General features: G+C 45.8%; 1 pseudogene; it reads right to left on the bottom strand.

Annotated features, from left to right (window-relative positions):
- Positions 1–1,352: 1,352 nt before the first annotated feature.
- On the bottom strand, positions 1,353–2,524 carry LOC103677879 (annotated as a pseudogene).
- Between the last annotated feature and the right edge of the window lie 24,880 nt (positions 2,525–27,404).

Below are 27,404 nucleotides of genomic sequence, written 5' to 3'. Positions count from 1 at the left end.
GGGCGGCGTGGGCCAAGACACAGACCACCCCTCTGTTTATGCTCTCCTGCCTCTGCCTTCACTCTGTATCTGCATTGTTTTGACACTCGCACATTTGATCAAACATGCTAACAATGAGTCCTTGCCGTCACTACTGTCATTGACACTTGTTTGTTGAGGCTAAATTATAATCCAGCACTGAGCCTCATGCTGTGAGGAATACAAGGGCTTTAAATGGCCCGCCCACCTCTGAGGGGAGGTGTATGTGTCTGCTCAGGACTATGGACTGAGGGGCTAAACAACCAAAATTAATTTCCTCACACTTCTGGAGGCTGGAAGTGAGAGATCAAGATATCTGCAGGACTGGTTTCTCCTGAGGCCTGTAGATAACTGTCCTCTCTCTGTGTCTTCACTTGGTCTTCTCTGTGTATGCCTATGTCTCTCCCTTTCTCTTTCTTTCTTTCTCTCTCTCTCTCTTCTTTTTTCTTTTAAAGATTTTATTTATTTATTTATTTATTTATTTGGCAAAGAGAGACACAGCCAGAGAGAAAGGGAACACAAGCAGGGGGAGTGGGAGAGGAAGAAGCAGGCTCCCAGTGGAGCAGGGAGCCCAATGCAGGGCTCGATCCCAGGACCCTGGGATCACGCCCTGGGCCAAAGGCAGACGCTTAACTACTGAGCCACCCAGGCGCCCCATCTCTCTCTTTCTTCCTTCCTTCCTTCCTTCCTTCCTTCCTTCCTTCCTTCCTTTTTCTTTCTTTCTTCTTTCTTTCTTCTTTTCTTTCTTTCTTTCTTTCCTTCTTTCTTTCTTTCTTTCTTTCTTCCTTCCTTCCTTCCTTCCTTCCTTCCTCTTTCTTTCTTTCTTTCTTTCTTTCTTTCTTTCTTTCTTTCTTTCTCTCTCTCTTTCTTTCTTTCTTTCTTTCTTTCTTTCTTTCTTTCTTTCTTTCTTTCTCTCCTGACAATTATTTAAGATCTTTATTAATAGATGTTTGCTGTTTGTTGACTTTTTTGAAAAAATCAAGTTGTAAACTTTTATTACAAATTTAAAATGAGGTTATTAAAACTCTCAACTTGACCAGATATGAAACAATTTAAAAACCTTTAAAGATGTATTGAGAAAAACCAGGCTTCAAAAAAAAATGTTTGTCATTACCAAAAAGAGACATCTTTAGTAAAAATTAAAAAGCTCCATGCTGTGGAGATAATGCAGATATTCTAGTTATCTGGTCAATGGACAAAGAGCAAGCAGTTAGGGTCTTTATGTCCAATCTTTTGTTGATTTCTTATTGCTGGAATTTCATATTCATTTCTTCTTGTTGGATGACAAAGCCAGGTGATGGAAGACATGGTGCATTTACTCAGCTCCCCTTTGCTCAACCTTGGCAGGGGGACAAATTCTTAGCTGGTGGATCCTCTGCCTTTGTCTCTTTGCCAATTTGTGGTTTAGGGTTTTCTGGGCATCTCCGTCAGTAATTGAAGTTGTGGTGGTACTGACACTGAGGTGCTGCTGACGTTGGATCTCATCTCCTTGATTTTCCTTATCTTTTTCATTGTCATCCTCTCTGGGCTGTCTCAGGCAAGGCGGGCCCGTGCAGAACAATGGTCTATAACCTGATATGTGGTCCGTCTCACTGGTCTACCTTGTTCTCCTGCATCCTGGTTGTCAGCACCCTCCATCCCTTCTTCCTGCTCAGGAGGGTTGGAACGCTGGGGTTGATCCCATAGGCTCTCTTCAGAGAGAGAGATGGGAACTGTGCCTGCGGTTGGGCTGGTGCTGTTGAGTCCGGCCTCTCTGACCCTTCTTTCTTTTCCTCACTGTCACTATTCTGGTACCTGTGCGGGTGATTGCGTGGAGGACCCCTGTGACATGGATAGCTTCTGTAATGGTTACGGTGAACTGTATATTTACCACCCTGCACTGGAGCTCCACCAGTGCCCGTCACACTTTTCTTCTTCAACAGCAAACTCCACAGTCTCTTCCTCTCCTGCTCTGTGAAGGTACTCCCTGGGGTTATTCTTTATGGCAATCTGATGTACAGATACATCTCCCTTGGTGTCATTCCTATTTCTTACTTGAACAATTATTATGCTGTTTGCTTACTTTCATTGCAGTGACCTTGTCCCCACCAATAGGCACCACCTATGTGAGGCTGCCTGAGCCTCCACTCTCTGGGAGGCTGTCCATAGTGCCTGGCTTCATGTGGGCAGTGTTGAGGGTGGGGTTGGCAGAATGGGGTGGTGGGTGGCTGCTGGGTCTGGGCTTCAGTGCTCATGGTCGTGGGGATGATGACTGGGGCTGGCTGTGGCTTTTCACTGGAGGGTGGTGGCTGGAGCGATGGGGGATATGGGAACTTGGCCAGTGGCAGTGGTGGGGCTGCTTAGAATTCTCTGGGATCAGATCTCAAATCCCACTACCAGTGGAACTCTGAACACCTCTTTAAAGAACACAGTCACATTCTGAGAAACTAGGGGATGGGACTTCTGTTAGGCAAATGTCCACACCTCTGAGCTTCAAAGTAGGGTCACCAGCCAGCAGCATCAACATCCCCTGGGAACTTGTAAGAAATGCAATTCTAGGTCCCATGCGACCCACTGAAGCAGACACCTGAGAGTGGGGTACAGCCGTCTGTGTTCAAAAAGTTGTCTGGAGTGTTCTGACCCAGCTGATTTGAGGGATGATCTTGCCTGGGAGAAGCTCAGAGGATCTGAATTCCAGAGCCATAAGTGCCTTTGGTGGAGGTTCACCTCCAAATACACATTAGGCAGAGAACAAGAAGGAATGTTGGCATGATTTTATGCTAATAAACACAGAGAAAATGTATTTTATTTATTCTTAGCATAAAGGAGCTGCTACTCTCAGGCATCTGCCTCTAAGTTCCCCAGAACTGATCTTGTTTGCCTGAGGCTACACCAGTTGGAGGCTGAGATCACGGCAAGCAAGACCAAACCCAGGTAAGCAGGTAGGGCAGGGAGCTGATAAGGCAGGTAGTAAGTGGGAGAGGACAGGTAGCAGGTAGGACAAAACGTGCCACTCCTAACTTTTAAGAATGTAAGTGACCCATCAATCCACCCAGCCTGAAGTGATGAAGCTAGTATGTCAATTCTGCTTTTCGGACTCTTTGATCCTTGTTAGTACAGACTTTACACTCAAGCATAAGTTCCCCTGAGCCACCCTGTCCACCCCTACCCAGATCACCATTTGTTCCTATTGGTGGAATCACAGATGCTCTATCTTCTAAAGTCCAGCATCTACCTTTGAACTCTGTTTATATGCAGTAAATTCCACTCTTTGTTACCCGTGGGTTTCCTGGGTTGTAGTATGGTATGGTTTGTGTTTTGTTTTATGATGTGTCTGCATTCACAGGGTCAACTCCTAACAAAACATGAGTAACTGCTCAGTGTGGGTTAACTGCTGCATTAGGCTTGCTGATGCAGATCCTATTTCTGGAAAGGACTCCTGCCGTAGCACAGCCTGCCAAAACCTCAAGCAGGTGATCACAAAGAGCCCGACTCGCAGCCCTCAAGACGGGCATCCAACTGCAGACCGGAGCTCAGTGGCCAGTGCCTGCAGGGCCAGAAAGGACATCTTAAACAGTTGGGGGTGCCTCCCATTAGTGCCACCACCACATCTATTCTCAAAATGGTGAACTGAGGCTCCTTGAACTTCCCACACGAGGGGCTGAGACCAGGGCCTCACTCCCTCTTTCTCCATCACTCCTCTCCTTTCAAGTGTCTCATCTCCCACATTTGGGGAAGTGATTCTTACCTAAAGGTTCCAGCTGTCTTTACTTTTTCAAGGCAGCTTACTCCCTGGTAGAAGGGAGACGTCCTGCCCAAATGCAGATCAGCCCTCAGACGCCCACAGGTGTCTCAGAGCCAAGTCAGCCACCGTTGCCCCAGGAAAAGCCAAGCCCCTCCTCTGCTGTCCCTCTGGGCCCACCTCCCCAGGCAGCACCAAGTGCACTTCCCTCTGGAGATTTAAAGTTGCAGGCTCCCTTCAAAGCTGGGCGCCCAGACAAGATGTGTCCTTGCCTGTGCTTCAGCATGAATTAAACCAAGAACGACCTGTAAGAGCAAAGCTCTGCTGTCTTTCCTATTTTGACAGCAGGAGGTGCCCAGCCCCAGCAGGAGCTCACTGCCCCACGGTGACGGGGGAACATGTGGGTAGCATGTTGCCCTGTGTTACATCATCTGTTCCTCTGCCCTCGGTGCCGTCCTTCTGGCTGAGGGGAACGTGGCACTCATCATCAGTCCTGGCTGGCCTCTCTGGAGCAGGACTGAGCCTTCTCTGAGCAGGACTGGGGCCTTTTTAGAAACTCTGGCCCCGAAACTTTCTCAGACTCAGGAGGTGTTTTCAAGAGCAAAGCCATGGACACCAGCAGGAAGCTGTGTGGTTGTGCAGAAAAACACAGACAATGGCCCAGAAAGGACAGTGCTGAAACCTCACCTCTGCTATGGACCAGCTCAGTCACCTCAGACCAGCGGCCCGTCCACACAGCACTCTCTCCAAAATGACTGTGGGTGCTTACTCCGGGCCAGGCACTGTTCCAGACACCAGAAGACGGCAGTGAAAGCTTGGCAAGGCCCCTGCTTCGGAGGGACTTCTGTCCTCATGGGGGAGACAATCCACAGCAAATAGACAAACCAGAACAGCATCATTGGGGAATGATGAGTAAGATACGGAAAATTTACCAGCAGGGTTGGTGATGGGGGCTGTAGCCACTGGAGGGGGTGGTTAGTGCAGTGTCTTCCCCATGGGAAGGTCCGATTATTATGCATAGTAATAATGGTGTGACTCTCAGTCCTCTTAGTGACAAGAAAGTGCTGCCCAGAGCAGGACATCCCGCCTCCAGTCCTCACTTAGAGTCCTCATAGAGCAGCAGCACTCCCCTTCTCAGCCTTGTTGAACTGTTGAAGGACAGGAAGAATAAAGGCAGACTGATGAGGATGGGGAAGTGGGCATGAGATTAGCAGGTCACCTCTGCCGGTGCCGGGCTGTATCAGCACCAGGATTATGTCCCCACTGAGTTCTTGCTGTTAACCACAGCCAACCTGGTCTCTCTGGCAGAGCCCCACGACTGCAAAAGTCCCCTGCAGCATGCCTGCAGACCAGTCTGGTGGGATTCCTGATCTGTCCCCAACAGGGTCCTGAGTGCACCCACCGGTGCCTATGCTCCTATACCATGAACAAGGAGCGCAACCCCCATGAAAAGGGGACACAGTGTGATTGCATTTGAAATCAGTTTCACTCAAAATCTGTTCTTAAATGTTTATAAGAGAATGGCTCAGAGGCCTTTTCGGAAAGTGGTGTATCTGAAAACAAGTCAGGAGAACTTGTTTAAGGAAAGGGAATCCTTTTGGAACAGGGAAATTCCGTTCATTAGGAAGGAGGCCTCAGGGTCTGGGAACAGGACCAGAGGAGTCTGAAGCTCTGAGATGGGAGGAGAGCGGCGGGGACAGGACCAGGAGAATACTGGTGGCTGGGTGATGGCACCAGGGGCTGGCAGGGCAGGGCATGTGAGGCGCTAAGTCATGTGCCGCTGGAGGCCCCTTAGGAGGCAATGTTTTGGTATAAGGAAAGCTTTGTCTTTCCTTTCTTTGCTTTCCTTTTTCTTCCTAAGGGGGATTGAGAAAACATTTGCCCAATCTCCAGCTAAGGGGTTATGGCTGGGTTGAAAGTGGACGGGAATTAGGGACACTGTTTATTCTGCTCAACCCTACACTATTTCCAGTCTACAAACTGTATGCTAACACAGTCAAGAGATTTAGGAAAACAAAACTCACCAACCTCAAAGCATGTACAAAGACACAGCCCCACACATGGAGAGTAAATAGCTTTTGGCCCCGGGGCCTCCATCCTGTGGAGCCCATTACCTCTCCTGATGCTTCCTAAGAGGTGTGGTTCTGCCAGGCAAGGACTGTCTGGAGACACCAAAGTAAATCTGAGCACACCGGGGGGCCATCCAAGGGTTTGCTTTGGAGCACCACATGCTTTTCTGATATCAGAACTGTATAAGGGCTTGTATCAGGAGTAAAACACCACTGCAATAACAACATGGTTGGGTGACAGCACGTCTTCATTCCAAAGAGCCTGGGAACAGCATCTGTTCCACCATTGCTGGGGGCAGGTGGGGGCTTGGGTCCTGGGATAGCTCTTTCAGGCCGCACTGCCTCTCTGGAAATTACCACAGGCATACCTCATCCTTTTGCGTTTTGCTTTATTATGCTTCGAGGATACTGTGCTTTTACAAATGGAAGGTCTGCGGCAACCCTGCAGAGAGCAAGCCTGTTGGCACCATTTTTCCAACAGCGTTTGCACACTCCATGTCTCTGTGTCACATTTTACTAATTCTCACAATATTCCAAGCTTTTTCCTTACTACTTATATTTGTTACGGTGACCTGTGATCAGTGATCATGAGATCAGAGATCTCTCAGTGATCAGAGAGCTCAGATGATGATTAGCCTTTTTTTAGCAACAAAGTATTTTTTAATGAAGGCATGTACATTGTTGTTTTAGACATAATGCGGCTGCATACTTAATAGACCACAGTAGAATGTGAACGTAACTCTGATATGCACTGGGAAGCCAAACAATTCATTCGACTCGTTGTCTTATGAAACCTGCTGTGTTGCAGTGGTCTGGAACTAAACCCGCGATGCCTCTGAGCTCTGTCTGTACCATGAGGGCTACAAATGCCCTCTCCGTTGTCAGCTCTGCCTGACACACCATCGCAGTGTCGTGAAGGGTGCAAGTCTACTACCCAACATGAGACAGGACTGTTTCACTGGATCGACCTATGCCCAGGCCTGAGACACTGATTTGGTAAGATTTGGGAAATGTGCCTAGGTGTGTTCTTTTCTGCTTGTCCCAATCTATATTTCTCCCCCTTCACAGACTGCTCATGTCCCAACTTCTTTTTTTTTTAACAGGGAATTATGGGAATTTTAATAATCAAATGCATATAATGCTTATTGTGAAAATTCAAACAATAAAGAAGAATAGAAAGAGAAATGGTACTTCCCCCAGCCCCATACTCCAAAGATAGCCATTGTTGCCATTTTGATATCTTTCCATATTTTTCTCGATGCTATAATGATGATAATATTAACTAATACTTATATAACCTTTATTATGTGCTATATAAATATTAATTTAATCCTCAAAATAATCTGGTGAGTAAATGTCCCAACTTCTTACCTGAATCTCCCTCCGCAGCCACCAACTCAGTGTTTAATATGTGATGTGTCTTAAAATGTCAAAAGGGTGAGCGAAAGGGTCCAGAGGATGCCAGCTCACAACATGCCACTTCAGCATGATTATTTTGAGCTAAAGGCATTTGAAATTCAACAGATGCAGAAGGAAGCCTTCCAGGAGCTTTCCTTATCTGAATAATAGCAGAAACTTCTGGGAAATGAGGACTGCCATAAATCCCCTCTCCCGGGGAGGTTTTATGGCTGGGAAGGAGACAGAAAGTTGACACCGAGATGGACCTGCACACACAAACTTTATTGCATTAGCTCCCCCCATATATTTACCTCCCCAAAGTTGCCATCCTTGGAAGCCTAAAACCTTTCCTTCATCTTGTCACTCTACCAACAGCTGCAGAAGGGCTCGCATTAACCTCAGTTTTTGTGGTGACACAAGCTGCGTGCTTTCGGGGACAGATCCCTGTTTGGGAAACAGAGCCCTGGAGGCCCCGTTACACACCAGCTGCTCAGATAGTCTCTCACTGGCGGACTCATCTCAGAGCCAACAATGGCTCGCTGGCCTCCACTCTCACTTAACCTGAGGCATAAGGTCTTCACGAGGGTCCGGACTTACCAGTTGACGTTGAGTGAGACACACTCCACCTGCTCTGACATTGAAAGCTGGCCCTGCATGCAACCCAGAAAGTGAGTTGTCCACAGGCTGCCACGTGAGAGTGTCCAGCAGTCCAGCCACCCACTCCACCAGACGTTCCCACCAGAAGTCTCTCCTGCAGGTTAAAGAAGGACATCAGTACCCTCCACAAAATGGAAGGACAGTAAATGAGAGGAACGGGGAATGAAATTTACTCTTGAGTTCCAACCACGCACAGTTAATCCTCACACAACCCACCAGAAATAACCACTGTTATCCCCACTTCAGAGATTAGGAGGCTGAGGCTTCCAATTTCTCACCAGGGTCACATGGGAGTAAATGAAAGAGCTGAAATTAGGCTTCACATTTGTCTGGCTCTCTTTCTTTCTTTCTTTCTTTCTTTCTTTCTTTCTTTCTTTCTTTCTTTCTTTCTTTCTTCTTTCTTTCTTTCTTTCTTCTTCTTTCTTTTTGTCAGAGTTGACCCAAATCTCAAAAACAGGTGACACAACTTCACAAAGAATATGAGAGATGAAATTAAACTTAAAACAAAAATCGAGCTGTGACCATTCAAATGAGTTTTGCTAATGCCTCCCATTCTGATTCCATTATGTTCTACACTAATTAGCCATTGAGCTAAAAAGGGAAACTCCCCAAATCTGACAACACCCTCGACATTTGCCACAGTTGCCAAATTTTCTAGTTTCTAGGAAAACACCAACGTTGTTCTGTTTGTATGAGGAATATTCAAATATGTTAAGTATATGCTTCAAATGGAAATAAAATCCAGTTTACCAAGAGATATTTTCCAGTCTCCTGATTTAAAAAAATAAATGCCTGTTTCATTTGAACTGGTCCTGAGAATGTTGGTTTAGTTAGAAAGTGGGGTTCCCAGCGAAGTGCCCTCCTTGTTCAACAGCTGGACCCTAACCTTCTCCTCAAAAGATAAAGTTTCAGGTAATTAATGAGTTTCTTGGGATCTTAGGCTAGTTGACCCATTTAAAAGGATGCCCCATGAAATTTCTTATTTTAAAAAAATCATGATTTAGGGGTCAGCAAGGACCTCAGGAAAGGAACAGACCCATCTCCCTGGAAGTGTCTATAGAAGGCATTAGAAAACAACTCTGTTCTCAGAAAGCAAGGGAGAGAGAGGGAGAGAAAAGAAAGCATTTGACTTCTCTCTTGGACTTTATATATGAGGATTCATATTGAAGAATTAAAGAAGGAAAATTGAGTGGATTCTCTTAGATTTAGATACCCCAAGTATTCAGATTTTAGATATCTAAAGAACTAAATCAAGTTTTTGCTTTACTTGCAGAGGCAGCAGTGTACTAGGAAAACTGTAAGAACTAAAATTTTCATTGAGATTCCTGAAGGAAAAATACCTCAGGCTGGGTTCTCCCAGAACAATTGCTGAGACAAGGATTTGGGGGCAAGTACCTTATTTGGGAGTCATTTCAGGAAGCAGGAGTGGGAAGAGGGAGATGAACCATGGTGGGACAGCCAACAAAAGAGGTTTCAGTGGGGTATTAACACTGTGGGCCACGGAGCTGGATCCCACCAGGAACTTTCAGGGACAATGCATGTCAGACCCCTCTCACCAAGGGGCAAGGATGCTGGGGTACCTACTCAAAAAGCCCCATCCCCCCTTGGGATGAAGGGAGGAATTAGGAGCATCCTTCAGTGGCTGTGTGTGTAAACCATTAATTTAAATGGTTAAAGAAAATAATAATTGAATTAATTCTGTGGAGTTAGAGACTTGGTGGTCGGCAAGAAGCCCGGCTATTCCCATCTCTGGATGTGTCTCTCACAGGCTTTCTTCTCCTGTGGTTGGTGCCTGTAGTGGTCTCCATGGGGAAATTTTTGGAAGAGCCCCTCTCAGTATCACAACAATGTTATCATGTCCTCTTGATACAGATTTCTAGCCCGGGGTCCTCACTTTGGGCACCTTGGTCCTGAGGTGCTCTCCAGAGCTTTGCAGCCACCCTGATAGTCGTATAGCTGAATGTGTCCTTTCCATTTAGGACCCAATTCCAGGATTTGTAGAGTAGATGGTCTGTCTGTAGACTTGTCCGCTGAGGGCAAAATTGTTGGCCTCAAATAAACCACCAGCTCTTGCTTAGCCTCGTTGGAAGAGATGCAAAGCTGGTCAAACCTCACCACTCACAGCCCTGTTCCCTCCTGTATGGACACAGCATCTTGTGCCAGAGGCCAGGGTCCCATTCCCTGTCTCCCTGGCCAGCCTTCACATCTTGCTGACCTTGAGCCTCAAATATCCAGCTGGCCTGGGAAATCAGGTTCTGCCTCTACCATAGCCCTGCAGCCCACCTTCCTCGGAACCCCATCACCACCGTCCTCATCAATCCAGGTCCTTCTGTGAGGCCTGAGAGCCCAGACCACACACGTGGCTTCACCTCTCTGGATTAGAATTCCAAAGCACTCCCTTCCTACACTATGTTGTCCTACACACACACACATTCACATACACCCGCAAACATGCATCCATACCCATACAGTCACACATAAACATGCTTGCACACACATACACTCATGCTCATGGACACAAATGTAGAAGTGAGCACACACACATGCACACACAATTTTTCAAGCTCTTACCTTGGCTCAAGAAACGATTTCCTTACCCATAATTTGCATGAAAAATTCCTGTGTGAAAATATTTTTAAATGTAATTTAGGACTACAAAATGTTCCAACTTACATGAAAATACTCTTAAATGCTGTTTAGCACGAGAAAAGTGACCCACCTCACTGAGTTATCTTCTTAAGTCTTTTTTCCTGCCCAATTATTTTATTGTGGTGGCTAAATACACATAACATAAACTTCACATCTTAATAATTTTAAGTGTACAACTCAGTCGTGTTAAATACATTCATACTGTTGTACAGCCATCACCACCATCGATCTCCAGAATTCTTTTCAAAATCTTGCAAATCTGAAATTCTATCACCATTAAACAGTAATTTCCCATTCTCCTGTCCTGGTGATCCCTGGTAACCACCATTCTACTTTCTGTTTCTATGAATGTGACTATTCTAGGTCCCTCAAATAAGTGGAATCATACAGTATTTTGTCTTTTTGTGACTGACTTATTTCACTTAGCATAGTGTTCGTTCGTGTTAGAGCAGGGGTCAGAATTCCCTTCCTTTTTAAGGCTGAATGATATTCCAATGTATACCAATTTTGTTTATCCATTCATCTGTCAGAGGACACTTGGGTTTCCTCATTGGGCTGTTTTGAATAACACTGCTATGAACATGGGTGTACCGATTAATTCCTCCTTGAGTTTCTCTTTTTAGTTCTTTGGGGTTTATACCCAGAAGTGGAATTGATGAACTGTATAATTCTCTGTTAAATTTTCTGTAGAACCACGAGTTTTCCACGGCAGCTGCACCATTTTACATTCCCACTGGCAGTGCGGAAGGGTTCCACTTCCTCCACATTCTTGCAAACACTTGTTATTATCTGGTTTGGGAGTTTTGGGGGGGTGTTTTTGCTTTTGTTTTGAATAATAGCCATTATAATGGGCATAGTATCTCATTGTGGTTCTGATTGGCATTTCCCTAATGACTAGAGATGCTAAGCACCTTTTCATGCACTGCACCATTTGTATATCTTTTTTGGAGAAATGTTTATTCAAGTCCTTTACACTTTCGTAATTAGGTTGTTTGATTTTGTTGTTGTTGAATCTTAGGGGTTCTCTATATATTCTGGGTATTAGTCCCTTATCAGATATGTGATTTGCAGCTATTTTCTCTTACTACGTGAGTTCCATTTTTACTGTCAATAGTGTCTTTTAATGAACAAATTTTAATTGCATGAAATCCAATTTGTCTGTTTTTCCTTCTGTTGCCTGTGCCATTGGTGTCCTACCTAAAAGATCATTCCAAAACCCAATGTTACGAAGCCCTTTCCCTATGTTTTCTTCCAATAATTGTATAGTTTTAGCTCTTACATTTAGGTATTTGGTCACTTCTGAGTTAATTTTTGTATAGAATATTAGATAGGGGTCCAATTGCATTCTTTGTCCTGTGGATATCCACTTTTTCCAACACTGCTTGTTGAAAAAACTGTCTCTTCCCTTGGCACACTTATCAAAAATCATTTAACCATATATGTGAGAGGTTATTTGTGGACTCTCTATTCTATTCCATTGGTTTGTATGTTTGTCTTTATGCCAGTATCACGCAACTTTGTTTACTGTAGCTTTGTAGTAAGTTTTGAAATCAGAAAGTGAGAGTCCTCAAACTTCTTTTTTTTTTCAGGATTGTTTCATATATTTAAGGTCCCTTGAAATTTCATATGTATTTATAGGATGGAATTTTTATTTCTACAAAAATTAACATGGGGATTTTGATAGGGCTTGTACTGAATCTATAAATCATTTTGGTTAGTACTGACATCTTAACAAAATTAAGTCTTCTAATCCATGAACATGGATGTCTTTCAGCAATATTTTATAGTTTTCAATGTAAAAGTCTTTCAACTTCTTGGTTAAGTAAATTCATAATTATTTTATTAGTTTTAATGCCATTAAAATAAATAGAATTATTTACTTAATAACAAATAAATAAATAATCAATACAACTGTGTTTTTTAAATTTCCTTTCCAGATTGTTTATGGTTAGTGTATAGAAATGCATCTGATTTATGTGTCTTAGTTTTGTATCTTGCTACTTTGCTGAATTCATTTATTTGTTCAAACAGGTTTTTTATGGAATCTTTAAAGTTTTCTACATGTAGGATCATCTGTGTACAAAGATAATTTTACTTCTTCCTTTCCAATATGTATACCTTTTATTTCTTTTTCTTGCCTAATTGCTCTGGCTAGAACTTCCAGTATTATGTTGAATAGAAACGGTAAAAGTGGGCATCTTTTCCTTGTTTTTTGATCTTAGAGAAAAAGTTTGTAGTATGTTCAGTATGGTGTTCACTATGAGAGTTCGAATATAGTTTTGTTTTGTTTTGTTTTGTTTTGTTTTGTTTTGTTTTGTTCTGTTCTGTTTTGTTTTGAGATAGTTTCCTTCTGCTCCTGGTTTGTTGAGAGTTTTTATCATGGAAGGGTGTTGAATTTTGTCAAATACTTTTTCTGTGCCAAATAGGGTGATCATGTAGGGTTTTTTCTTCATTATTCTCTTATTGTGGTGTGTTCTGTTGATTGATTTTCATATGTTGAAGTATGTTGAACCATCCTTGTATTCCAGGAAAAAATCCAACTTGGTCATGGTGTATAATCTTCTTAGTATGTTGCTGAATTCAGTTTGATATTTATTTGTTGAGGATTTTTTTGCATCAATATTCCTAAAAGATATTGGTCTGTAGTTTTCTTTTCTGTAGTGTATTTGTCTGGCTTTACTATCAGGGCAATGCTGGCTTCATAGAATTAATTAGGAAGCATTCCTTTAATTCAATTTTTTTAAAGGATAGGTGTTAGTTCTTCTCTTAATATTTTGTAGAATTCATCAGGAAAGCCTGATGAACCAGAGTCAGAAGATGTTTGATTACAGATTCACTCTTCTTACTATGTACAGGTGTATTAAAAATTTTCTGTATCTTCATGACTCAGTCCTTATGAGTTTGTTTTTAGAAATTTGTCTATTTTGTCTCAGTTTTCCAATTTTTTAATGTACAATTTTTCATGATACTCTCTTATAATCTTTTTTATGTATGTAGAATTGTAGTAATGTCCCCACATTAATTTCTGATTATAATCAGAAATTATTATACTCAATAATTTTACTCATTAATATAATAATTTGAATCTTTTTTTCTGAGCCAATCTAAGCAAAGGTTTGTCAATTTTACTGATCTTTTTAAGGAAATGTTTGGTTTTGCTGATATTCTGTATTATTATTCTTTTCTCTAGCTTATTTTATTTATCTTTGTTTTAATTTTTTTTATCAGAACTGAGAAACAATAATTTTCATTGTTGTGCCACCTAGTCTGTGGTACATTGTTATGGCAGCTCTAGCAGACTAACACACTGAAACATTCATTTCAAAGAAGAGCTATGCAAGAGTGTTTTTGGCATGTTGGCAAGTGCATTGAAACCTTGACAACACCCCAAGAGTACACAATGAGGCTTTTGAGCCTCCGTGTGAGGGACCCAAGGTTTAGAGAAGTTAAAAATGTCTGTAAGGTCATATGGGTGGTGAGCAAAATAACGTCTCAACCCTGCCTGGTAGACTGCAGGGATCATGTGCTGAGCTGTGATAGAGACGTTAAAACATCTCTCATTCCATTCAAATGTGTTTGTATATTTCCAGCTTAAATGAAAAACAAAGATGAGATAGATCTTCCATGGAAGATGGAGAAGGATCTGGAAATCTCTACTTCTCATCCTCCTCATCACTGACAGCTAGCAGAGATCGGGTGTTTGCCATATGCCAAGCCCCTCTAAGGGCCTGATGGAATTTTCCACTGAATCTTGTGGCAATTTCTGGTACCAGCACCATTATTAGTAACATAGAGTTGTAGGAAACAAGGCCTTATGGAAGCTGGGTAAACTGCCCAAACTCCTTCTACAGAGATGACTCCTCCAGAGGGGATGGTAGCGTGAGTACATTAGGGAGAGACACGCCTGAGAAAATGTGTCCCATGGGTAACAGTCCAACCATGATGTCACTGAACACCTGTTAAACTGGGCAAGTGGGCGCTTAAAGCCATGGGAAGAGAACATCCCTCCTTACCAAATAATATGCAACAATTTCTCTCATTGGGTCACAGAAGGCAGCAGAAAAGGGACACCAAGAAGCCCAGGACCAAGGTTGCCTGAGCCAAGGGGTCTGAGGTATACCCTTAGTACCTTAGTCCCCTCCTCTTCAGCCAAGAAGCCTCATTATCTTCTCCACATCAGCATTCCCTCTGGAGGCCCAGATTTACTCTAGTGCCTTCATGAAGCCCACCGTGATCCTCGAACACCCCCCTCATTTTACTCTGCTCAACTGCCATAACAGAGTACCACAGACAGGGTGGCTTAACAACAGAAATATGTTCTTCACAGTTCTGGAGGCCAGAAGTTCAAGATGAAGGTGCCAGCTGATTCAGTTCCTGATGACAGCCCTCTTCCTGCCTTGCAGACAGCCACCTCCTCACTGTGTTCACATGGTGGAGAGAGAATGAGTGCTAGTGTTTCTTCTGATAAAGTCAGCAATCCTACTGGATTGGGGCCCCACCTTTATAACCTCCTTTAACCTTCATTACCTTCATAAAGGCCTTATCTCCAGATATAGTTACGTTGGGGGTTGGAGCTTCAACATAGGAATTTTGGGGAGGTATGATCATTTAGTCCATAACATCTTATCTTCCACCCTTAGTCCCCCCAAATTCATGTCCTTCTTGCATGCAAAAACATTCATTTTACCCTAACAGTCCTTAACCCCAGTGAGTTAGAGTGTTAACTTGTCCCAAGATCATTTCTAATGTCTAAAGTCCAAAGTCTCATTTACATAGGTAAGAATCTAGATGAAATTCAAGGTACAGTTCTTCCTGAGACAAGATTCCTTTCCAGCTGTGAATCTGTGAACCAGACAAGTTACATGCTTCCAAAATATGATGGTGGGAAAGGCATAGATGATACCACTTTTCAAAAAGGAGAAATAGGAAAGAAGGAAGGGTGACAGGTCGCCAGCAAGTCCAAAACCATCCAGGCAAATTCCATTAGATCTTAAGGCTGGAGAATAACAGTCTTTGGCTTGGTGCCCTGCCAAGTGGTGGCAGGCTCACTCCCATGGTCCTGTGGGGCAATCTGGATCCTTCAGCTCAGTGGACAGCACCCTTGCCCCCAAAGTTCTCTGCAAGGTCCCTGTCCTCCAAAACTGAGAAGGAAACAGCACTGCACCCTGGGTCTGTGGTGGGAGTGGCAACCCTAATGATCTCTGACTTTCCTCGAAGGTCATTTGATTTTGGGGGGGGGGGAGCATAAAGCTTGTTCACAGCCAAATAGCTCTATCATCCAGTCCTGTTAGAATGAAAGAAATCCCACAGCCATTCTTCATTCTGTCCCATTTTCTCTTTCGCTTTAGTTCAAGCTGGCATTGTCTCTGCTGGAATAATCTCACCTCTATTCCTAGCTTCTGCAGAGGTGGCTGCTTAAATCTGTGACTCACACCTGCACAGATCTCCTTATTGATATGAGCAGACTGAGAACTTTCCAAATCCTTCAGTTCTGGCTCCTTTTTGCTTAACAATTCCTCCTTCAATTCATCTCTCCTCTCACACTTTACTGTGAGCCCTCAGGAGGACCCAGACCGAATCAACATTTTACTTAGAAATCTCCTTGGGTAAATACCCAATATCAGTGCTCACAGTTGTGTCTTCCACAAACACTGGAACACAACTCAGCCAAGTTCTTTGCCACTTTATAGCAGATAATGCCTTCCCTCCACTTTCTAATGACATCGCTTATTTCCATCTGAAAGCTCATCAGGATGGCCTTTAATGTTTACATTTCCACCAACCTTCTGACTACAGATTCTCTAAGAAGAGGGAGACCTCTGCAGCTCTCCTCTTTCCTTTCTGAATCCTCACTAGGCTCCTCTTCAACACCATGTTCTACCCACAGGCCCTTCACGGCCCTCTATGCCCTTTCTAGCGGTTTCCTCTACACTCCTCCACCCACCACCCAGTCCCAAAGCCCTTCCTCCTATTTGGGATTTGTTACAGCAGCTCCCCATATCCCAGTGCCAAAATCTGTCTTAGTCTGCTCGGCTGCTAACAAAACACCACAGACTGGGGGACTTTAACAACAGAAATATGTTCTTCACGATTCTGGAAGCTCGAAGTCCAAGAGCAAGGTGCTGGCTGATTCTGTTCCTGAGGACAGCCCTCTTCCTGGCTCACAGACAGCCACCTACTCACTGCACCTTCACATTGTGGAGAAAGAGTGACTTCTGGTGTTTCTTCTGATAAAGTCATCATCCTATTGGACCAGGGACCACTATATGACCTCATTCAATCTTAGTTACCTCCATAAAGGCCCTATCTCCAAATACAGTCACATCACAGGTTGGAGCTTCAACATGTGAATTTGGGGGAGACACATTCCATCCATAGCACCCCCAAACATTCCCCATCAGGATTATCTCTAGGGCACTCCAAGAATGTCATTTGCATTTCCTCCTAGATGTGGCCATTCCTCCTTTACCCAGATCTACCCCCGCTATATACTCCATGGCTCCTTAGTGGCTCCTTCATGGCGATGACCTGCCACAGACGTGGCATGCATGTAGTTTAGTTGTTGATTGAGAACACTGTATATTCAGCATGGTATGAGTCACAGCCAATGGCAGAAGGATCAAAAGAGTAATCAACAATCCACGGGGTTGATAAACTCCATTCCTATGGGAGGCTCTTGCTTCTCTGCCCCTTTGGTAGATGATACACATAAGGTTGCTATTCAGAGTGCAGACTCAGAGGTGGGCTGTCCAGGTTCAAATCCCAGCTTTACCAGTTTTTAGCCATGTGACCTTGGGCAAAACATTTAACTTCCTTATAACATGGGGACAATAGTAGCCCCTGCCTCACAGGGCAGCTAGGAGGATGCAATGAGCTAATATGTGTTCTTGGCACAGGGCAAGACTTAAGGGTGTCGGCTATCCCACCACAAAGACCAGTGCCCCTGCACTGTCACCAGGCCAGCACTCCACTTCCAGTACCATAGAGCCCTTAGCTCTCTGGCTCCCTTTGAAGATTCTCCAGGTGCAGGAACAGTCTGATGCAGACGTCCTCTGTGATGACCTGGGATCCCCTTTGGCTCCTCACAAGACTGTACCCACCCTACTGGCAGAGGAGGAAAAGGCTAGTTCCTGTGCACACCCCTGCGCCAGCACTTAGCACAGTGTCTTGCACATGTACACCTACACTACATGGTTTTTAGTTAATGAAGGCATGAGTAAAGAAACTGATCTGATTATATAGTTGTTAGTAACAACTACTTTTTACATAGTAACATGAATTGCTTTATTATCTTTAGATTTTTCTCTGAAATAGTACTTTCCCCAAATGTATAAAAAATGATCACCATTGGGAGATTGCAATGCCTTATTAGCATGTGAAAAAATGTAATTTCTCCTCTAAGATCTTTCTCTCAAGAGCCAGAGTCACTGGAATAAACAGTGGGTGCCATCACTGAATTTCTGACAGTGGGTAACGCCTGGCTAATGGTGTGCATCAGAAAATAGTGATTCCTTCTACCAACTACATTTAACCCCTTAAATATGCCTCCCGACAGGCTGTTTACTTTAGGAAATTATAGAGACAACCAAAAAGAGAACAGGCAGTGCAGAAATGGGAGCTGCCTTGCTGGGTACTAGACAATGCCAAGGCCACTCCACTGGGTCTGTTTTCAGGTGCAGTTTTTATTAGTAAGATTACCGCCTTCCCATTCACCCCCACGAAATAAATGCCAAACCTTTAAAGAGATACCATATACTCCCCCTTGGATCCCTCATATCTCAATCCTCCCATCAGAACAACAGGTTTTATGTCAAGAGTGGAACTTAAGCGGGACAACAATAGTGTGATTTAAGGAATGTTTGGCTTAAGCCAGGTTTCCCAGACAGTGCCCCTGACCAAGATTGCCCCTCAGTCTCAGGGCCAGCCTTGAAGCCCCCAGCCAGAGAATTCAGTAGGGAAAAGGTTGCTGGCCTGGTCTCCCAGAGTTTATGTCCTCTGGGCAGGACACCTAGCTGACTCTCCTTCAAATCCACCTTGCTGCGGGCTTACCTCTCCTCCAGCCTTGTTTGAGAGTCTCTCCTTGGATAAGCAGCTTGGTGTGGAAGAAATGGTAGGGGCCTTGGCAGCAGACTCACATTAAATTAACTATTTAACCTCTCCAGGCTGCATTTCTCTGGTGAGCAAAATAAAGGTAATTTCCCTACTTCTCAGGAATATGGTAACAAGTGGAAATAGCACAAGTAAGGCATTTGCCTACAGGAAATAGCATTAGGAATTTTAGTCCTTATCATTATCCCCTTATCCTGGGAGAGAAAGCCTATATGCCAAGCCTGGTACTCAGGCTCACTAATGCATAAGACTGTACCTGGCACCCCTTGGAGGAGGTTCTCCTGGATTCTAGCACAGAGCTTCTGCATACTGTTTTCCATACCCAGAGCCCTCCCCCCACCCAACCAGCCACCAGGCCTCTCTGCAGGCCCAGAACCCCACCTGTTCCTTCCTCAAAGACTGTCTAGCTGTTCTTCACACCCCTGACTGCCTTCAGCTGGGACTGGTGCAGATGACCCAGCAGGTCTGCAAGTCCCTGCTTTCTTGGCTCTGCTCTCTCCTATCAGTGCCCTCTTGTTTCATGCACATTGGCTGTCTCAGTTTGCAACCAAAGAATAGCCAACACTCTGTATGCAGAAAAGAAAATTAGAATGTCATAGGCTCCTGGAACAGGACAGGACTCTGACCCAGGTAAAGCTGTTTGTAGGAGTGTTCATGGTAGGCATAGGGTAAGTCATGCTACAGTAACAACTGCAAAATCTCAGGAGCTTAACACAAGGACATTTAATTCCCACTCAGTCAGAAGCTACTGCATATCTGGATAGTTCTTCGAGGTGACTGTCGTTCGTTCAGTGACCCAGCAATTCAGGAGAGCATTTTGGTGGTTCCGCCATCTGTGGTCCCCTCTGTGGCTGGTGTGGCTGGGGAAAGAGACAGGAGGGTCAAGCAGGGTCCAACTGCCTGGGATGATTTTCACCCTCATCCACGTGCCCTCACCAGTAAGAAAAGGAGAATCGGATGTCACACCATGGAACATTGTTTTCCCCAGAATTAAACTTTACATGGAACTCCAAACCAGATGCTTCTGTTGTAAGAAGAAATGCAGGGAGAGTTCTCTTGAAAGCCCTCTTCCCACCCCCCCTTGAAGGACCAGCCTCAACTCTCTGTCTCTGTGGAGCATAGGGGGCAACCCAGCGATGGGGCCCACATACCTCCTTTGACACATTCGGAAAATGACAGCAGACCTCAGGGCTCCTAGCCATCACACACCCTCTTGTTGGCAGAGCGGGCCAGGATCCATCCCAATGACTCCTTGCTCTAGCACTGACCTGTAGCATTTTTTAAAGGACAACAGAGTGGATGAAATCGTCCCCCATCACGGACTTCAAAAGAAATGCTGTGCAATGTGATTACACAATTCTATTTAACTAGTAATGCAGGGTGAGGAAAGGGAATATCGCAATACATCCATATCTTGAAAAGCCTTTGAAGTGCTTGTTGGTACCCGAGAAAGTTTAGAAATTCATCAGATCTTAGAAAATGTCAGAGGAAAGTGCATGATAACCAGAGTCAGGATGTTAAGTAAAGAGACAGGAATTAATCTCCATTCATTAACAGGATGCTGAAGTGACCTTTAAATTAAATCAAAGTCGTATCACTGAAGAAAAGGACTTTATTATGAAGTTTCCTCCCACCCACAGCTTCTGCCCTCACTCCTCTGCTGCTGGAGCCTCAGGAACATTTCCCTGCTCCCTCTGGCCCTTCTCTGGCTGAGAACAGAGTGCGTGTCCAGAGGAAGCCAAACATCTGTGCAGACTGAATCACTCCCCATGGGGCCAAACCCAAAGCCATTCCCTTTCCTCACACCCTCCCTGCTTCTAGGAAAAGCTCCGAGGTCTCCACGCACCTGTCTCTTCCAATCCCACCACCTGTTCCTCCAGCCCACCTGCTGTTGCACGCTGCCTGCTGGACCAACCCTGTCCTGGCCCCCTTTCCTGTCCTCTCCCTGACCCAGAGCTGGCTGGACTGCAGTCAGCTGCCTCCCAGGTGGTCTCCTAGCCCCCAGCCTCGGCTTCTTCCGGCTACTGCTACCAGATCTGCTTCTCCACAGCACTGATCCAGTGAAGCCTCTTTCCCCATATAAAACTGCCCGCTGAGTCCCAGCAGAGCCCTCACACTTCCCTAGATGTGTCCAGAACCTTCCTGACTTCACAGAGGCGTCAGTGCCCAGAGATAGCCACCAACCTTTCCTCACTGCTGATGAAAACTTGCCATCCTTCTAACCTCCCACACTGAATGTTTACTCTCCCTCCTGCTGACCCCAGCCCTGCACCTTTGCCCACCGCTCCCTGCTAGCTCTCACCTCGGATTGTATTTTATGGGCATTCCTTTTATCCTGCTTTCTATGCTGGGCACAGGGATTGTGTCCTTGTAATCTTGCTTCCCACAGAGGATGAGGCTGCTGACTACACAGACTTGCGAACATGAACACACTCACACATACACACATAATATACCTGCACACAGGTGCACACGCATATACACACACATACCTATGCATGCATGTGCCCACATATACACGTGTGCACATGCACACACACACGGGCATTCATACACACACACACGCATACACACAAAACTCACCCCACCGCACACTCTTGGCCCTTCATATGGAGAAAACCCAAACAATGTGCTTCCAAAAAGGAGAGAAAGTTTGTGAATTAGGCCCTAGAGCAGTCTAGAGCTGAGCTGTCCAGTGTGGCTGTACTGGACACATGTTCTATCATTAGAAGCTACTCCAAAGTGAGATGTGTCATACCTGCAAATCACACACCAGATTTTGAAGACCATATGGAAGAAGAATCTAAAAGACCTCATTTATACTGACTGCATGTTGGAATCATAACGCTTGAGATGTAATGAGTTATATAAAATATATTAAAATTAATTTCACCTCTTTTTTTTAAATGTGGTCACAAACAAGGTGAAGTTACCCATGTGGCTCATGTTATATTGCTACCGCATAGCACGCCCCCAGGAGCAGGGGTCGGCAACCATGGCTGGAAGCCTCTTTCTGGAGCAGCCGTGCCGTCTCCTTTCCATGCGGTCTGTGGGTGCAGCAGAGCTGAGCAGTTGTGACCAGATCATCTGGCCTGCAAAGCCGAATATATTTGTGTCGAGATTTTAAGAAACAGGTAGCTGACCCTGCTGGGGAGTGATATGGTGTGGGTGAGTGGGTGGATGGGTGTGCTGCCCTGGGGGACATAGTAAAACTTCGTCTGCCTAGAATCCGGGAGGCTGTGACAAATCCAGTTCTAGTGAGCCAAAAACCCTGTGCAGAAAATTTGTGTAAAATGTATTAGAATTGTCTTAGCAATTCAAAAGTGTGTTTCCTGAAGAACTATCAAATATAATAATAATTCAGTTATAAAGTATCATTGTTAGACAGTGCAGGATCCTGGGTAGGCTCCAGTTCTCACTTTGGGCATATTCTATTTTACTTTTCGTATTTTTGGTACCTGACGAGGGGGGAGAACTGATGTTTCACGAACCTTACTATATCCTGGACACCAAGATGAGGGATGGACATACAATCTTTCACTTCTAATTTCTATTTTTTTGAAATTAAGTGGCTTTGACTTAACTTAGGATTTTATTATGTGAGTGTAACTCCTGTGGATTATATTATTGGCTCAGTGAGATTCTAGAATGGGTTTTATGGGGATGGAAGAAAATTCCCTTGACCTTCTCCTAGGTTCTTTCTCAGTGGACCTCCTGGGATCAGCCGACAGGGAATTGCCCCATCCATGGCAATTCCCATTAAGGAAGCTTCTTCAATACTGGGTAGCATCTCTGTCCCTGGACCGAGAACGATCAGGTGCTGTTCACCCTCCCAGCTCCTCCTTGGGCCCATGTGTGTGCTGCCAGGAACTTAGAGAAAGCCCTGTTTGCACTTCCCTCACCCAGCATGAGAGGGATATGGTTTGGGCTGCAAAGGGAAGACAGTGACCCATGGCTTTATGTGAACAGATCACCACTTCCAGAAAGTTCTTGGCAAGACACAGTGCAGCTTGCTAAACCCTACTGCAAACCATTGTTTAGCTAAGGAAACCATCTGTCCCTAACTCTGGGGAACAAGCACTAACATGAAAGTAAGACACAGCCCACCCCAACAATCTGGGCCTCTCTGGAAACACACTACTGTGTTTAACCTAGCCACTTGACCTCCTGTCTTCCAGAGTATGGGAGGGGAACGCTTGTCATGGTCTCTTACTGCATCTTCAGCACATTTCTCCCACATAGAGCTTGTCTCCAATCCACAGATTAAGTTAGCTGGGATTTGCCAAAAAAAAAAAAAAAAAAGCTAGTGCGAGACTATTCTTTGGCCAATGTCCAAGGAGTGTGGGATGGGAAGAACACATGGTGTCCTGGGAGGAAAGCAGCCTGGGCAGTGTGCCCACACATCCCATCCATGGACACCTAACACTGTGCTGAAGGCTGATAGTACAAGCCCTTCTGCCCATGGGCCTCAAGCCCCTCCCCAGAGCCTCATCCCTGGCAGGCAGCCCACCACAGACTCCCCTCCTGGGGGTGGACTGGGTCCACTGGGGCCAGCACAGTGTGTGTCCCACCCAGAGGTGGTGCCCTTGCCTACATAAGATTTTTTAATGTCCAACGAAATCTCCAGGACCAGAGCAACAGGTTGGGGTCTCCATGGCCCAGCATGTTGGAAAGCAACAGGACGCTTTCCAAACCATGAATAAATGACTTAATTTGCTGAAGAAAAAGAAAACGAAAAGTAATGGAAGTGCCCCCTTGTCCTATGAAAACTTCACTGTTTTCCTTGGAAATGGTAGAGAACTACCATTTCTTAGAGGCTCATGCAGGGGCCCAAAAAATGGTAAAGGGGTCTCTGGTCTTCAGTCCAGCACACCCAGCCTTCCTCATCACCCAAATTCTCAAAGGCGATTTGAATATACACACTTCCATGGCCCCTTGTCCCAGCTCAGGCCATGGCCATCTTTCCCTACCCTGGGACCCAGGCACTCAGCTTTAACCTCCCCAGAAACACCAGAGCCACCGCTTCTCTGAGTAGGGTGCCTGCATAATTTGTCTTCCCAACTGGGAAAGTTTTGAATAATGGTTGCAATTCATAATCACTGTTAAGGTCAGGACTAGGCTGAGGCAAGAGAAGTGCCTAAGATGCAAAATTTAAGGAGACGCTCTCCCTCCAGGCGGTGCATTTGCATGACCCAGAGAGTAGGCACGTCTTTAAATGTTAGGTGTCTCTCTTGCCTCACCCTAGTCCTACCCTGATTACCCCAGTTGTCAGGAATAAAGCTAGCCTGCCCTGGGCAAACCTGAGAATAAGCTCCCTTCCCTTTGAGACTCTCAGTTGTTAAAAGACCTGCCCTGAGCATACCTCAAGTCAGGTAGAGGCAATCACTCCCCTCTGTCTGGCCACTGCTGCCTCTCCTGATCTCCCCCCTAGCAGAAGCCCCTCCAAGAACTGGAAGAAAATTGTCTTCAAGCCTCACATGAAGTCAGGAGAGCAAAGAACTTGTCTCCCATTGGGACTGGGAGAGGAAGTGCCAGGGAGAAGAGACAGAAATTCATATTCATGTGAACCAGCTGCCCTGTCCGCACTGAGGGCTCTGGGGTCTTCCTGCCATGAAGCTGGCAGACAGAACCTAGCACAGAGCGTGTGATAATCTCAGTATCTGGGCGCTCACATGCAAACCAAGCAGGAAGGAGGTGTGATGCTGATCCTGCCCACACAGCCCTCTTCTGGAGTGTGCCTGGCCTGGGGCACAGAATGAAGGCAGCCCCACTTGTCACCGTCCCAACTCAGCTGGGATTTCAAATGAGCATCAGACCCAGTCCTGAGCCAAGAGCCAGCGCTTCACTCTCAAACCACAGGTAAGCTGGACAAGCCTCTGCAGGTCTGGAGGTGGAAGGGGGTCCCACCTCCCTCCCTTGTGAATTCCCTTTCTGTAGGAATTTCCTCCCTGAGCCAGGACTGACCCACCAGGACAGACAGGCTCCACAGAAGCAGAAACAGCCCTCCCTGTGAGAGCTCCAAGTTCAGCAGAAATGCAGCAAAAGTTGTCACAACATCAGATGATGGTGGCGTCGCCTTGCCTGAGCCTTGGCACTAACCAAACCCTCACGTCTAGCTCAAAACGAGCTGATGAAGAACAAAGACACGTGTTTATGTGCCCCACCAAATGTGGTTTCTCCGGTGTGTCAACTCAGGGTCTGTCCAGGCAGAGCGACCTAGCCCAGTTCTGTCATCGTAGTGTAGAAAACAGAGGTCCCGAGAGCAGAAAAGTACCTTCCTGAGAGGTGTAGACCCAGCAGGAGAAGATCAGATACATTTAAGGGTAAAATGCAGACATCCTGAGCAATAACAGGCAGGAGGTGAGCCACGGCAGCTGTCGCCTGCATCACACATCAGAAAGCTGTCTATGGAGCTGTCACCGGGGACACTGGTGCTCTGTGGTGGTTGCACTCTAGACTCATCTGCAAAGCCTTAAACATACTGATGCCTGGGCCCTACCCTTGAACAAGTTCCATTTTACTACTATGGGATGTGGCCTGGGCAGCAGGGTTTTTGACGTTCACCAGGTGATTCTAACAAGAACTAAAGTCTAAGAATCACGGTCTTAAGACAATCACTCCCCATCACTCCCTATTGCTCTCCAGCATCTAGTTTTATTACCTTCTGAGAAGGAAAGAATATAGTTCCCCAAATAATTTTCCTTTTTGCTTCATGATGGAGTAAGCACAAATGTGTCTAGTTCCTACCTTCCCACATTCTCGGGATTTCTTTGTAGAGCACTTAGGCATTTGAAGCAAGCCAGACCTTTCACTGAAGGGATTGATGCATGTGTGTGAAGACATGTGTGTGTGAGTGTGTGTGTCCCAGGGTGGATAGAATGGCCCTAGGAACCCAGGAGAGGTGCATGGTCAGCTGTAAACAAGGCATTTAATCCCTAAAAATGAAAATGCACAGTTAAACCACTTCACAAGCAGCCTGCAAGGTGTTCATGCCTCAAATCCACCTGGTTGTGAACATGCATACAGCTCCTCATCAACCTGACTTGTGGAGAAAGAGCAGAGCAGCGGGTCCAACGTATCTAGAACGAGGCCTCATCTCCCTTGATGAGACAAAATCAGAGGTGTCGGGCAAGCAGATGCTCAGAAAGTGCCTTAAATCCAGCAAGTCTGCACCCACATGGTATGATCCCTGACCCCTGACCCTTCCCTTTTACCCCCACATTTTCCCTCCAAGAAATGAAATGGCCAAGGGCTGCCAGCTGCCAGCTGCCGCCTCCTAGAGTAATTAGCCAGCTGAGTGAAAGGAAATTTGAATTTCCCCCAACTCAAAGACAAAATATAAACATTCCTCTAAGTGGACAGTTTTCCTCCTAGATAGCAACCCCAATCAAACATAGCCCATGCACCACCCACACATGCGCTCGCGAGCACGCACACACGTGCGGGCAGTTCTCTGTCCCTTGGGAATGAGCACCAGACCCAGACTTCCCTGAAAAGCCACCAGTGAAGAAAGAAGCCACTTTACCATGTGGCATTCAGAAAACATGCCTGAGGCTTTCCGACTTCTCTTTGGCTTCTCCATGTCCACACAGCCCGTTGTCCTTGCATCATCGTTGCGTCCCCTCCCATGGCCATCTAGTAGGTTCACTCGGCCCCAGATTCACATGGACCCATCCTGGGGAGGAGCCTTGCATTGCCACTGGCCTACACCTGACAGAGGGGGCTCGCTCCTGCCCACAGGGGTCACCTGTCAGTCACCCTGCTTCCTACTCCCCTAGAGTATGAATGAAGGACTTGGTATCCCAGCCTGCTGTCCTGTTAATGCCCTGTGGAGGGAGGTCTCTTCACAGAGCATACGTCCCCATTACAGTGTTTGATCATCTCTCTCAAATACCTCCCTCTTTCCTCATAATGACAAACCCACATCTGTCTCTGATCATAAAACCCTTGGACCACCCTAAAATCCCTGTAACTGGAGTTTTCACTCCCTCACTTCGATAAAAGGAGTTATAATGCTTCTCCAAAGATGGAAAAAGAGGATGCTTTGCATGGTTTTTCAAAGGTTCCCGGCAATAGGAAGCAGTGTAAAAGGGCAACTCCCTCTGTCTGTGTCACTGCTGCACAAAGCCTTTCCTGGGCTCCTTGCAGGTGAGGAGGGCTTTAGTGGGGCTTCAGAGCCCTCCGTGGCCTGGCTGACCCGGAAGGTGCTATTTCTTAACACTCTGACCACCCTCAGAGCCCAGATGCATTCTACGCATACCCCGTCCTGTCCCACTAACTTTCATTTGTCTTTGGGGCTCAGTGTAGCTCTCCCTTCCCTGACCCTTCCCTGATGCCCTGGGCTATATGGGGCAGTGTCTTCTGTGCCCATCGCAGCCAGTTTGCTCCCACCTCAGTACCTGTCCCCCTGTCCTGAAGTGCACTTTTGCATGTCTATCTCAAGTCCCTCCTGCCTCTGCACCCAGACCCTGAGCCCCCTGGGGGCAGGGATGTGTACCCACCACTGCAGTGCCAGCGCCTGATATGGGTCAGCTTGGGACAGGTACTCAGAAAATATTCAATCAACTGACAAGCACTTCCCTGACCCAACTCCTGGGCCACTCATTGTGCAGAAAATGTCCTAGGACACATACAGCCCTCTGAAGTTTGGATTTCTCCTAACCAGAAACTGACACCCTCATCTGGTGTGCCCAGAATGTCCTCCATGGACAAGGCCTGGGCCACAATATGCAAACCCTTCCTCCCAGGCCTGTGTCACCCATCACCATCCCCAAGCTGAGCCA

Source organism: Ursus maritimus, unplaced genomic scaffold (genome assembly GCF_017311325.1).
Source record: "Ursus maritimus isolate PB19 unplaced genomic scaffold, ASM1731132v1 scaffold_22, whole genome shotgun sequence".
Classification (NCBI taxonomy): Eukaryota; Metazoa; Chordata; class Mammalia; order Carnivora; family Ursidae; genus Ursus; species Ursus maritimus.
This window is presented reverse-complemented; position numbering and strand designations above follow the sequence as displayed.